This window comes from Corvus hawaiiensis, chromosome 9, assembly GCF_020740725.1.
Source record: "Corvus hawaiiensis isolate bCorHaw1 chromosome 9, bCorHaw1.pri.cur, whole genome shotgun sequence".
In the NCBI taxonomy this organism is placed as follows: Eukaryota; Metazoa; Chordata; class Aves; order Passeriformes; family Corvidae; genus Corvus; species Corvus hawaiiensis.
Genome location: NC_063221.1, coordinates 23,222,371 through 23,237,400, shown reverse-complemented (window position 1 = coordinate 23,237,400; position 15,030 = coordinate 23,222,371). Strand labels below are relative to the sequence as shown.

Sequence of the window (15,030 nt, the reverse complement as noted above, 5' to 3'; positions counted from 1 at the left end):
GCAATGGTGCATATTCAATAAATAACTGGGATATTTACTCAAATGAATGACTCTGAGCCTGCTCCAAGGAGTTAATTTAGTGCTAACTGACTGGATGAAAATGAAAAGGTCTCATTTTACATTAAGAATGATCACCTGACAGTTTTACTGAATATATTATGACAGGATTTATATGGCTATATAATTTTAGGGTATATTTGGAAGATTATTATCCTGATTTAAATAAACATGATCTCAAGAAAATCAACACGGAGTCAGGAACTTTTCACACAAGAAAAAAGGCAAGAAACTGGCTCAGAAATTAACCTCAGTTATTTTATCTTGTGCCTTCTACCAGATGCTGCTTTTCAAACAGTGGGATCCCACAGTTCATAGGAAGTGGCAAAAATCCCCCAAAAGTCCTGAGTTCTGCTAACTTACACATAACTAATGAGTATGACACAAACTTCTTACTCCAAATGTCTTATCTTTGCACCAGGAAGGGAGCAGCAAGGGAATCTGGCAGATTGTGTGGGCTGGAGGTAGGAGGGGGTGGAGAGAGGCAGGAAGAGGCTTGGGTGTCAAAAGTGCCCCTTAAAAAAAGTGTTGCTTAAAGGCTCTTCTGCAAGGAAAAAGAAAAAAAAAGGGAGGAATCAAAAGCAAATATATTGTTGACTTTGGGAAGGGCATCGCTTTCATGGGTCTTATTTTCCAGGAGATGTTCCCATTCTCTGAACAGAAATGGGGCACAAAGGAGACTTTCGGGAACTTTTGTCTCTTGTGCTCAGGGGCAGCTGGCAGGCTGCAGGCTTCTGGCTCACACAAGAGCAGCCCTGAAATGAGGCTAAAATATGCCCCATTGCACATAACCTATGGGATGGAGAAAAGGCTGCAGCACATGCCTGTGGCGTTCCCAGGTCTGCAATACACCAGCATTGCAGCTGGCATCACTGCAAAACCGTTTAGCCAAACCCACGCAGGTATGGCAGACCTACTTTCCAGGTGCTCATCTCCCTTGCAGCTTCCACAGGCTGCGGAGGCTTGCACGAAGGGACCTTAGTGCAAGTAAGTGCCGAGGACACAACCAGCTGCCTCTTTCAGCCTTCCCAGGTCCTGAATCCCTTCTCATCATGTGTCTCTAAGTGTAATTGTATACAAGAAAACCCCTCTCCAGGCTTGTTCTGTTTTACAGACTGCCTGATGTGATTATCTTTCCTGTCATTTTGAAGCTTGTATAAGCATGTGACTTACACCATTCAAGCTAAATCACACTCAAGACACTCTGTCTGTCTAAATTGTTTTCAGGATCAAGTAATTTATTTACAGATCATGTTATTTATTTAGGAAAAAATGAATTTAAACCCAGAATTTAAAAATAAATGTAAGATATACGTAATAAGGACATTGCAGTCAAGTACCAATATCCTATGGAGAAGGTAAGTGCCAAATAGCAATGATCTTAAATACTGAAAACTGCACTCTTTGGTCTCAAAGCACACAAAGAAAAGGCAACTTATTTGGTCAGGCACAGACTTCCTGGGAGGTAACACTCACTTAGACACTACAGTGATGATAGGCAGCCCAGACATATCCAAGACAGGTAGATCGATTATTCCTGTAGCAGTAACCTTGGGGAAATATTTGTCTGTCTTAACCCCAAAGCAGATCAACTAATATTTAGGGACTAATCTGATGCCCAGTCCAGTCAGTGCAAATTTTTCCATTTATTTACTTCCATGGCTGCTGGATCAGACCTTTTGGGACTGCAAAATATCATACAAGCTTCTCTTTCCACTGGAAGAGCTATAAATGTGCAAAGAGCTGAAGTCAGGAAGAGTCAGGTGGAATTTGGCTGTGGGTTTATTAAGTAACAGAAACATCACCCAAAGCTGAAGATTGTCAGTGACCAGACAGGCTACTTCATGCACTTGCTCCATGCACAATGAGTTCATAATTCCTATGGGAATGCATCTAGGAGCAAGTCAGGTATGGGGGCACATCTCCACCTCCACACTGGAAAAACAGTGGCAGTCCCAGGGGTCACCTGGAGCATCACCACCCCCTACCTATGGACAGGGATGCCTTTCAAAAAGCAACCAGATGAGGCCAAAGTCCACGTGCATTTTCTCCAGTATAGTCCGAAGCCCACAGCTGACTTTCTAGGGTTTATTCTTGATTTTAAGTGGTTGTTTAAAAAAAAAAAAAAGCTCATCACGGAGCGGACTGCGTGCTTTAAAGTGCTTCAGCAGGCTCTGAGAGTCCACTTATTTCTGAGTGAAGATGGATACCTCAAGAGGTTCTCCTCACCAGTAAATAATTCATAAAAGACAAACAAGCCCGGGTCTGTTTGAATTAGAACAAAATATTTCTTTAGAAAAGTGAAGTGATTAAGCACAGGAGGAGCTGGAGATGACAGCTGGTGTCTGCAGCTCCGGATGAGTCACCTTCACTCGACAAGGCCCCTCTCTCAGGGAAGTGCTGCTGCTTTTTTTTTAACCCTTTGAGATTCCCAGGAATGATTTGTCACCGGGGTTATTAGCATTTCTCCCTTGATATCGACAGCTTGTCTTTCCTTCTTCTAACCGGTGAGTGATTTCTTCACACACTCGCCAAATATAGCCAAATCACCATGGTAAATGTATCGACAGAATCATATTAACAGCTGCTGAGCATTTACAGGGCTGTAAGTTATACAAAAAAAGAAGGAAGGAAAACACACATGGAAATAAACCAACTCTGATCAGCAGTGACAAGCATTTATTTAGGAGTCACTCGATGGAAATATTTTTTATGTTTTAATTGCTAATTATAGGCTACTACAGAAGGGTGGCTTTGGCCAAAATTATCCTTTAAACTGGAGCATTAAGCCAGCAGTGAGGACACCCTACCTGGATGTATCTTAGGAAATCAGGAGAAGAAGGATTTATTTTTAAAGTGCTGTCCTTGTTTAAATCAAGCCTGAGTTTGCCAAAGTTGCATCTCTCCTGGCTTACCAAGCAAGGACCTCTTAAGTGTAAAGTCTAGGTAAGAGCTGAAAACACATCTATCTAGAGAAAAAGAGGCCTTTTCAAAATCATTTACTGAGGATGCTCTGGTCCTCCTCTCCCCTACTGGGCATCACAAAAGGGCCCAAAGGGACTACCAGGTAGTGGGCAGTAGCCAGCATCACTTGCTCCTCCAGAGCAAGTGCAGCAGAGCATCACCTCAATGCCTGCTCTAAGTCATACTGGACCTGGAGTGAGAAAACAGCTGTTCCTCTGCTCACCTTTCTCTGCATGTTCAGGACACACTCAGCATCCCCCACCTGGCCCCTCATTTGGGGGTATAGTTTTATTAGGGACACACACAGCAGGTATTTGCAGGATTCTCAATACTTACTTTGAGCCACCCAAGTTCCAGGATTGTTTCTGACCAGGTGTTTTTAACCCTTCAGGATTCCCACGAATTTCTCAGGAGCCAAAGCATTTCATTCCAAACAGCTGGTGGGAACTGCTGATGAGAAATCAGCACCCCTAAAGCTGTCTGCATCACCCTGTGCAGGACACAGGACCTGCTCTGCTCCCAGAAGAGCCACCCACCTGCCCTGGGACTCATAAACATAAAACTGACTTTCTGTACAAGGTGAAACACATAAGGAGAGCTGCTTGTATTGAGCAAAGTGCAGAGACCCACAGTGAACTCACTCTCAAGAAATTTAGATGTAGAATAAAAAGATTCCTCTAGCCAGGCCCCTGAATAGCCCATCTGGGCCATGGACCTATGACCACAAAGGGAGAGAGGAAGAGAAGATGAAGCATTTCTGCTGCATGGGGACATCCACAGTTGGTACCTCAGGCATTTCACTAAGGTTCCTGCATGAGTTTATATCTAATACCTGCTACTTCAGGATTTCTGAGGGTTGGGGTTAGAAAGTTGAATTTCGTGGGAGCTGTACTCAACTGAGTGGCTTCCTCCTGTTGAAGGCAGAAATGGGATGGGGAGAGGCCTGGGCACTACTGACATGCAAATATATTTGCTGAGATCCCAAAGCTGGCTGCGCTGACTCACCCAGCTCCCTCTTCCACAGCATCCCCTCATCTTGTTAGAAGTCCAAGGGAGACAGCCTTGCAAGTAACAGCTTCCCACAATCTCCTTGTGCCAACTTGGAGAAGGGCACATGGAGGCTCAGGTATGGTTTGCTGGCTAACAAAGCAAAGACAGCAAGAGATGGGGAAGGAATGGCCATCATCTGAGACACAGAGACAAGAAGTCACCCCCAAGAAAAGTGCTTATTCTAATCCCACTCACTTTCTTCTGGCATTTTCTAGTCAAATTGGGGGTATGAACCAAAGTAACTTCTCCTGCCTCTGCTGCTCACACTTCTCACCTGCTCTAGAAAGAACATGGACTAGACTACAAACTGAAGGCCCACAAAATGTTAGTGCAAAACCTGTCTTTAAAAATTAGATGTGAAAGCTGGTTTAGTTTTCAATTTCTTCTCTTCAACCACCTTCCCCATTTGGTTCCTTACCCTCACACACACCCTTTCCTTCCCGAAACTCCTTTGTTCAACAAAACAAAAACAAGAAAGAGTGGAAAAAAAAAGGAAAAAAGAAAAAAGAAAAAAAGAAAAGAAAAGCACCCACAGGAAAATAGTGCTATTTCACCCTGTCTGTCCTTAATTTCCTTCCCAGATTTGCTTCTCTGCAATTCTCTTTTAAAGCAGCCCAGCAACCAGACAGTGGGGCTGAAGAAGGATCACAAGCCAGGTATTGGAAAAGTTGGACCCAGCCTCATAGGGACCTGGACTGCTTGGGAATGAATGGAGGAATAGGGCAGCATCACCACTTTCAATCCCTCCAGCTTGACCCTTGCATCATGAAGCTGTTCTTTTGGGCCCCCCATTCCCAGATAGCAGCTTTCTGGACCCAGGAAACCTGCACCATCCTGCTTTTATTCAGTCCTCTTTTTAAGAGTTGTCAGACACTGTGAGCTCTTTAAGACCTCTGCCCCAGCACTTCAGCAAGTTTCTCTTTCACTCTCTTAAGTCAGTGGGTGGCCTGGAGGTGCAGAGCTACACCCGCTGCCTCTGGAGAGCCATGTCCCCTCTGCCCTGCTGCAGGGGGTGCAGCAGGCTGTGAGCTCCCTGTCAGCTCAATCATGCCTCTCACTGATGCCTTGCAGTGTCCAGAGACAGGCTTTCTTGGAGCTCGGAGCTCCTGCACCCACTGGGAGCAGGACTGGTGGGATTTCAAGGACTTGCAACAGGTCAGAGCCATATCTGCCTGTGCACTGAGGAAGCATCCTGGCATCATCCATCTGTATCACCTCCAGCATCTCCCAGCTTCCAGGGAAGGAAATACCAGTTCATCTAAATCCAAAACATCATGGATTTGCATTCAGGCAGATGAACCTACCCCAAGGAGGATGAGGGGATATGAAGCCATTTAAAAGGAGAGACCCAAAGGGAAAAACTGAGCCATGCCGGGACATGACATAAATATCTCCAGTTGCTGGATTCAGGCTGCCAGCAAAAGGCTCTTTCCTCACCAAGGAGCCCTTCCTCCTTCCAGCAGAGCAGGTGCCTGGAACCCCAAGAGCCATGACTTATCTGTGAGGTGTGATGGTGCTACTGGAAGCAGGAAAATCAGAAGCAACTTCTATTGCCAGAAGAAATCTCCATCAACTTCCACAAGAAGCAAACTCTGAAGAACAAGTGAGACTCTGGCTCTGGCCCCTGCAGAGCTGGGACCACAGGAGTTAAACACAGGACTTCTCCAACCCTCCGTACATCACTCAGGGAAAGGCAGTACCTGGCAGTGGGAACTGAGAATACAGGAAGCAGAGGTTTGCTGAAAATACGGACGCTAAAAGCTGTTCGGGCAGGCAGTGCCAAGTCTCATTCTTCATGTAAGAGAGCTCCCTCTAGGTCAAACACTCGGGTATTTCAGAGCCATCGCTCGTTTGGGAACCCATGCTCGCCCCCGATGCCTTTCTCTGGAGTAGTGTCCGTCAGTCAGGAAGCCCATGGGCACCCCAGAAAATCTGGGGCTTGCTTTCCCCTCACAACCTGGCCCTCCTGCTGCGGACACCAGCCACCCATGCCCTGCGTGTGACGTGCACACCTGTGTGACACGTGCCGAGCCACCGGTCCTGGGAACTTCACCCAGAGCGGCTCTGACCCTGCATGTATTCAAAACACATTGAGATGTGGCACCTGGGGACATACTTTAGTGGCTGATGTGGCACTGCTGAGTAAATCGTTCGACTCGATGATCTTACAGGTCTTTTCCAACCTAAGTGATTCTGTGACTCCATGATTCTGATATGTTCAGCTGGAGCTACAGCAGGGAAAGAGCCAACCCGTTATTTCTCCAGCCCTGAACTCAATCTTTACCCTGCTTTGAAACACTGACGAATCATTCCACAAACCGATGAGCAGGGGGAGTTCAGAAGAGGCTTTTAAATTCACAGAGCTAGAAAAATCAAGATGGAAAAGACTTAATGCAGGAAAATGCAGGACCATTCCCCGCAGTGGGATCCCAGGAGCTTTGGCAAACTAGTTTTAAGCCTTCAAGTCTTTAATACAACTTCCTGTTTTATTTTTCTTTTACCTAGACTGGTATTTACTAATAAATATGCAGCTGGCTATATACAGAACAGCAGGTAGCTCCCATTTACAGCTGTATATAACTGACTGCAGCATTCAACACCCTCACTCTGCTATGCAGTATAATACTGACAATAAAACACACACCGTATTTGCAACTGTGTTCATGCTACTATTCTGGTACGTGACACACATTAGGAAACATATTCAGAACATAGAAAAGAATTTACCATTTACATAAAAAAGATGCACTGGGATTTTCAATAAGTTCCAGCATAATACAGTATCATTTTTATATCTTGTCTGCTCCCTTGGTCTTGCTGATTTAATACATCTTTTCTCTTTATAACCATAAACCTATACATTGTATGTATAGATTTTCTTAAGGATAATACATGGCGTCAGTGTGTATTTATAAAACTTTACCATAGAAGTGTAACAATTGTCAGAATGACTTAATCCAAGGGCCATCCAGGCCAATATCCTGCCTGCAACAGTTTTTTCCATTAATATGGATTAGGCAGACAATACAGTTTACTACAACCTAGTTTTATAACCATGTTAGTGATGATACTGCTGCCTTGTGTATAAATGGTCATGGAGCATAGAGTGCAGAGAAACCGTATCGTCCCTACAGGGCAGGAGGGAAACTGAGGCAGGGGATATGGCGATTTTTCATACATATCAAGAGATACTATACTTACATATATATAGAACTTGATGGAGATTATATATAACAAGGAGCTGTCTGGAGCTCCAAATAGCAGCAGCCCCCACTCCAGCCCTTGCATCCCACCATGTGTCCCTGGCTGGCACCAAAAGAAGGGCCACAAACCTGGGGGATGTTGACCTGGGAAGAGTTAATGGTGGAGGTCTCAAATCCAAGCGCTGCAGGTGTCTGCTTTTAATTCTTTGCTGCTCTTCTCCGAAACAGCCCAAGGATTTCCACCCTCCCTCTTTCTCCTTTACAAATGAGTGTTTAACATAAGAAGAGAGGCAAGAGGAGCCAGGGCAGCCGGGAGATCTCCTACAGCCTGTTCTAGGCAACCTGAGCAGGCGGGAAAAGGCAGCTGGCTGGAGCCCAGCGAGAGAGCGGGGACCATGGGACGAGTCTTCTCACATCTGGTTAAGTACTGCTAAACCCTCCGACGAGCTGCCTAATTATTACAACACTTCTGCCGAAAAATTAACGTGCTTGGCCATCTGCACTGGGGCAGAAAGGGTAGGAAAGCAGCTGTCAGGATGCAGGCAGCAATGGGAGCACCAAGGAAAGAAGTTTGCAGCACAAGAGCACAAGAGAAGGGCAGGGAAGCTCTGCCTGCAGGGACCCTGCTGGGAAAACAGCCTCCTCCCTGCTTTTTTTGCTGCACAGCCCCCAGGAGAGGATAATGCCAACAGAGTTGTTAATCTAGCAAGAACAGTCCTTGCAAAGAGCTCAACAGTGATGCCCTGCCTACCAAAATCAACAGAACGACCTGCCAGCAGCCCAAAACATAGATAATCATCCCAAGGACCCAACAGCAGGGCCAGGAACAAGACCCAGGACACTGAGGTCCTTTCTGCCTGGCCTCTGCTCACTTTTCCGTCTTGCTGAGCCCTCATTTCAGTAACTTCCAGAAAATCCAAGTGTGGCATTTTGTTTCTGTAGGTCTCTATGAGTGCTGTAGGTAGAGTACCACCGAGGTAGCGTCATTCATTTGCGCATGTCTCTGCCATAACCAGTTAAAAAAGGCTGCAGAGAAGACACCAGGGTCCTGCTCCCCCAGCTCAGCTGTCTCTGTGTCAGATTAGTGGGTAAGCCTCTTTCTGCTACAGCCGTAGTGGGATTAATCTCTCTCCCTAGACAAAAAGGTGGGCTTATTTCCCAAGAGGTGTCCAAGTACGCCCAGAGAGCTCAGCGAAAGCAGCAGCCTGCTGGGTGCCTTTTACCCACAGACATTTGATGAAATTAATGACACAAAAGTAAGTATAAAGGCTAAGACAAATAGAACTGGCAACAACTTGAACCTTTGGCCTGTCCTTTCAAAGTCTCTGGCAAGTCTCAAATCTTCTTGATCTGCTCACTAAAAGGATGACTGTCCCACAATTATTTTCCAAGCATTTGTTGGCAAGTTGTAGGAGGAAAAAGGCATTTCACTGAAGCTGTTAGTACAAAAGCTCAGCTCCAGCCAGGGCCCTGGACTCCACTTCAAATTATAATATTTTAAGTACCTGAAAATAAATATTTTGTCAGCTGCTGAGAATTAAGAAGTAGCTTCGACCTTTCAGAGAGGGGAACCCTGCAGAGAGCGGCAAGGCTCAGAGAGTTAGTTGCAAAACAAGCTCTGCCCGAGCCATTCAACCTGTCTAGCACACACACAGCCTCCCCTCCCATACTCCCAGCTCCCTGCAAGATGCCCAGAGTCACTGGGGCACGGCAGGCTCTCCTGCACCCAGCAGCTCCTTCCCAGCCAGGAAACATGCTGAAAACAGGGACTGGAGCAGCACTTTACTATAAACTGGATGCCACAAGTAAATTGAGCATCCTCGAGATGGCAAGAGCAGAGTCACCAGTCCACTCCCCTGTTGGTCACTGATGCTGTTGTGTCATATTGCACCACTCACAGACCTAGGAATTTTGTCCACAAGGTTTAAAAATACTCACTTTTGTTTTGTAAAATCTGACTATGACCAAGCACCTGGGTAGATGTACCCATCACTCTGTCACCCCATCACCTCTCAGACCTCTGAGCCACAGTGAACACTGCTCATACTCCAGCAATGGCAAAAGGAACTCGCACAAAGCAGGAGATCTCTGTTTTTCCATCAGAGCTCAAGGAGTTAAATCCCTCTCCCTTCCCCCCCATCTTTCTGCCTTTGGCCTTTAGATCAGCCCTGGTTGCCAATGAGGACTCATCGAAACACCACCAGGCTGGGCCTGTCAGGAAGGAAACCAGCGCGTCCAGAGTTTTGTTGTTCTAAAGACTTTTTTTTAAATTTTATTTTACTGCTCAGGAAGGAAGCCAGAGCTTGCGCTTCACTCCAAGAATGTTGATTACTCATCCTTCCCTGCATTATTTCTTTTATCTCTCACTTTTATCTACCTTACTCCAAATTCTTCCCCCCAATTCTTTCTCTACCATTCCTAGCCACTGATTTCAGCTGTTCATCCAAGTTTCATTAAAAAAAAAATTTGGCAACTGTTTCCTCAGAAAAAAAAAATCCCATTTGTCATGTTTATTAAACAAGCCTCCATCCCTCCCCCTGTGCAGCCTTTTCAATCCAGGCACTATGGTTATGACTAGTGCTCTAGGATCCGGGCACCTCCAAAACAGGAACACAACCACCCTCACCTGGAGAATATCATAATCCCTGCTTTAGAGACAGACAATGAGAAATTACTCTGCTTGTCCAGGGTCAATAGGGTCCACAGCACAAGCACAACCTATGCTCAGGGCTTTGCCCAGGCAGCCCTTCCCTCTTCCTGCTCCGCATGGCTGCAAGGATTAGGCACGCTCAGCTCTGCCAATAAATGTGTTCTTCAATACCCCCCCACCACTCAAGCTAGAAACAAGCAACACAAGTAAAAGAATCAGTATGTGACAAGTTGATGACACATTTCCTCAGATGCAGAAAAATGTGGGTCCTGGATCACCCAAATGTCAGTGAGCCACCTGAGTACATAGCAGAGAGACTATCAGCAAGTGATGTCTAACTGCCTTCTCCTCCCAGGCTCTGCAAAATCCATCACACCACCCAGGGGTTTCCTTTTCTTCTTAGCCCAGGTGCAGCTAACAACCCAGACACAACTGGCAACATCTGGGAGAACACACATACAGATGTTTCTCATTGACATCATAACCTTCCCCAACCTTCACCAGCACGTGCCCATGCCCCAGGCTGGGCGCCCAGGTGGGAGATACACATTGGGTCCTCACAGTGTTCCTGAAGAGGTGACCACTGGTGAAGCTTTTTTGTTTGTTTGTTTAAGGTTCTTTCTTCCTTGAGATGTGCCATAAACCTGGGGGCTGATCTGGACCATGCCATACACAGCTTCCCCAGGCTCCTACACCCACGACATCTCTGTTACACGCGAATGAGGCCAATGCAAGTTCTCTCTGCCCAGCTCTGTCTTGCTCTAATACAATCCTCCCCTGTTTCCACACTTAACGCATTGTTTTCATTTTAAGAGGGGAAAATAATGAGATGGTGGGAACATTACTTCTGGCTAGTGGAGACAGAGATCTGCAGACTTTCATGGCTTACTTTTTCCAGTATATCCTAGTCCTGATCCAAATATCATCATACTTATTTCAGTCCTGGACCAAATGTGGGACTGGACACAACACACTGGCCAAATTAAGACAGAAATAACTTGCAGCATTTTTCTACTTCACACTCTCTCAAACACTTCTTGTTGACATTAAATTTCTGGTCTCCAGACGCCCTGCTTCCCGCACTACTAATGTCCCAGTGCCTTCCATACAGCTTCCCTGAACACATTAGCCCCAAATCTCGAGTGAAGGCAGGCTGCCCGTCACCTCCCCTCTTCCGTAATCAGCTCTTTGGGAGAAACACTTTTGTGCATGAACCCAAATATGCAGAAAGGAAGGAGCAGCACAGACGGCAGCAACCAGTCCCCAGAAGCAGAGCTGGCAGCAGCAACACCAGCTGTCCTGTACAGGCTGTATGCTGAGCAAAGTGCAAATTTGAGGGCAAAGAAGCAGGGTTGTAAGAGTTTGGCTGCCCATTCTCCCCTCCTCTCATCTAAGGGGCACCTCCTGATGTATGAATCCACTCAGGCTGGCAACTTTTTGATTGTAACCATTAAGTTCCTCTGCTCCTGCTCAGCACAGGGTTATCCAGGTCACTGATTGCTCCTTCATCTCCCCAGCAGAAAAAAAAAAAGCCAGTGGTCAAGCTGCCTCCTCAGGGAGGCTGAAGACAAGTGCTCAGGAGGTAAAAGCTGTCACCCTGGCTAAGGACTTTGCTAGAGGCTTATCTCCCACCTATAGTGCTGGAAATATGAAGTGAGGCTGGTTTGCAATCAGAAGAATAAACAAGGGAAGGAAGCGAGTTTCTGCAGCGCCCCCCCCGATGGTTGCTGCAGAGTTTGGATCCCTCTGACCTGCACTGATACCCAACTCCCAGGATTTCCACCCATCTACAGCCATCGTGAGATGGACCTTGCGAGATTCCTCACACTGCAAACAGTGACAAGGAGACAAGGTTCCCTCTAGCCTGCATGGGCCAAAGGTTGGGCTGGGTGCGGGGCAGCTCTGCTGCAGCACGGCCAGGCCACCCTGATAAGGCTTTCACTTACCCAGCCAGAGGTGCAGCACCCAGGGTGCCATTCACTGTCCTCCTCTCTCACTCACAAACACCCTCACATCACCTCCTGAACAACATGGGGGCTCACATGGGCCCTCCGGTAGGGAATTTTGTGGAGCATCCCCCTGAACAGCCAGGCTGGAGAACAAGGCAGAGCTGTGATCTGGTACCAAGTTTCTTCCCATCCCTGCCCAACTGCCAAAGCAGGCTCTCTGCTATGAGGGATGATTATCCTATGAGTCCTGATAGAGAGGGATGCTACAGGACAGACAATTCCACATTCTAAACGGCTTTGCAAGTTGTTTCCGAAAGCGCCGGGAAACAACATAAAAATCAGATGAAAAGGTTGAGTCCTTTTTAATTAAAAATACCTTAATTTAAATCAAAGTGCCAAAAATCCCAGTAGAAAGAAATGGGTCCTTCAGGGCAGTGCTCTTTTACTTGTTGCTCTATTTACAAAGCCAATTGCTTTTGGGCAGGGTGTCACAGGGAGCCTTCACCCCAGCTGCTTGTCCCAGTGCCTTCTGATTTAGTTTTCATACAAGTGCCAAGAGGCATTCACCTGCCTCCCAAAGAACAAGCCCGTGCTCAGGGAGCCAGCCGTGCCAGCCCAGCAGCTGCAGCTGGATGTGTCCTGCCAGCCTCACCCTGTCCAGGACTGTGGCACTGCACATCTAGAAAGCCCAGGTAACACTGAAGGATTGCACCTGCAAAAAGCTCATGTGCAAAAGCTCTTGGGTCCTCCTAAATTGAAAATTTAATGTGGTTATTCTGGTGAGAGACAGTTCTTAAGAATCAGTGCTGCTGGGGGATACCAAGGACACAGTTGCCAGCTCTTCCTTTTAGGGGTATCCAGAGACACTTGGTGCCTTCCTTTTCCCACTTCAGAGCAGTCCAGGATTCACAAGAAAAAGCACAAAACATATTCTTACTCTGCAGTTCAGTGAGAAAGCTGTTCTCAGCCTGAAGTTAGCAAAAGGGGAAGATTTTAAAAGCAATACTGATTAGAAACCATGCCCCAAATGAGGAAAAACACGAGGGAAGTGTCCCACACCTGAACTCCACAAGCAGTTTTGCTGTCACCAGGACTCCCTCCCATGTTATCTGCATTTAAGACAATAAATCTCTCCTTGTCTTGCTCCTCCCCAGCATTGTTTTTCCCCCTCTTCTGTTGCTCAGGGCACTGCTGCAATTCAAGACACCAGCAAATGGTCGAAGGAGAGAAGAAAGTGATGGCTAAGAAGAACTCCCAGCTTATCACAACCACCCTCATGTTTTTAAAAGACAGAACAAAGAAGAAATGGACAGATACAGATAGTACCAAACCCAGCAGTACTTCTTCAGCCAGTGCATTCCTTGACTCGAGGGCTGAGTCCCAGAGAACAGCAGCCAATCTGGCCAGCAAATACCCAATACCTGACCAACAACAGGAATATAATTCAGTTGTAAAAACCCCTGAATTCAGGGTGATGAATTTGTCCCAAATGTCTGACAACCACGAGTTTCTATACTCAGGCCAGCAAAGCCAGGCAGGCAAACAGCGATGTTGCATGAAAGGGGAGAAAGTCACAGCTTACATCTATAGATCTACAAAGATGCACATGCCCTTTTTCAGAGGATGCTGTATAGGAATCCGATCCTGTATTAGATTTCCAAAATAGAAATCCATTATTTCTGAAGAATTTCAATTGCTCTGCATAGCTGAAAAATGTCCTCAAAAGTCCCCAAATCTGCTATTCTGCCCTGAAGAAGAGAGGTGAAACATTCACAGGCTATCAAGCACATTGACATGATAGAAGACCACCAGTGACAGGAACCACAGGATAAAAATTGTCACAATTTGCTATCAATGGCTGCTTTTCTTGGAATATGATATTAAAAGGAAACAACTTTGTTCCCACTATGAATTTGCATTAGAAATCCATAATAAAAATAAAGCTTAATATTATACAAATGGGTACAGTTCCCTATAGTGCTCCTGATGCAGATTAAGGTTAGACAGATTTTAGATGACAGTTATTTACCTCAGTCTAGCACCATGTATGCACAAAAATAATTTATTTTATAGCTGCAGATATTAGCCAGAAAAAAGAGATGAGAGGAAATCTTACAGTCTCACGTAAAATATAATTATGTCTGTTTTCTACTCCTTGGAAGGCAAACAAAGAGAAAAAAAGGAATCTGCTGCTAGCATTTAATGGGACTTGTCTAAATGATATCAAACAAATAACAACCAGCAGCGATTCACAAGCACCTTCACTTTTATTTTTTTCATTGGGGAATTCCAGAAACATTAAGACCTTGTTGCCTTGAACACTTTCACTCCTGCAGAGCAGGATTAGGCCCATGCCTGAGTATGTCTCTTTCTTTCAAGACCTTCAAAATATCAAGGAAAGAAAAATAAATCACAGAGGCACTAATGCTTATTCTCTCCCTCCTGAAATGTTCACCTTCCCCCCTGCTTCTCCCAATTCCTTACGCAACCACCACCAATCAACCAGGAAACTGTTGCTAACTCTTGAATTTTGCAAGTTAGCAAGTAAAATAATAAAACAATGTTTTAACTGTCAGAGATCCTGGCTCACGAAGTGCACTTTGGTCATTTCCTTTAATAACTGTAGTTTAGTAGTAATGATTTATAATAGTTCATAATATTCTACTAACTGTACTATATTAATAATACTAATACTTTGCCCTTGCCTAGTGTCTTCTGTCAGAAGATATCAAAGCGGCACACTCCGCTGTGAGGGAGGTATCACTACTCCCCCGTTAGGGATCGGGAAACCGTGACTCCAAGCCATGCCTGAGGTCAGGATTCCCGATCCCCAGCACAGCACGGCAGCCACCAAGTCTGGCTGCACTTCTCCTGCCGCAATCCTCTGACAGCAGTCGAGCCTGATCGATGGGGCTGAAGATTTAATGTGATTCATTCCTTCTCGAAAAGCAAGGTTTGGCCAGTGGTTGGGAGGCCGTGGTTTTGATGGGAAATACCGAGCAAGGTGGGGGGGTTTCCCTGCAATTGTAGAGTAAGTACCCTCCTGCCAGCATCCAGGCACACAGGGCAAAGAGGAGCAATCAATATTTACTGCATCCATGCCCATCTCTTCAGCAGGAGATGGATAAATGTAACATTTCGGTGTTGCTGACCACTC

General features: G+C 45.9%; 1 protein-coding gene across 6 annotated transcripts in view; it reads right to left on the bottom strand.

The window, feature by feature from the left end:
- The window catches only part of RNF220 (ring finger protein 220), a 220,625-nt gene that overhangs the window by 193,594 nt on the left and 12,001 nt on the right, over nucleotides 1-15,030 (bottom strand). The window lies entirely within an intron of this gene.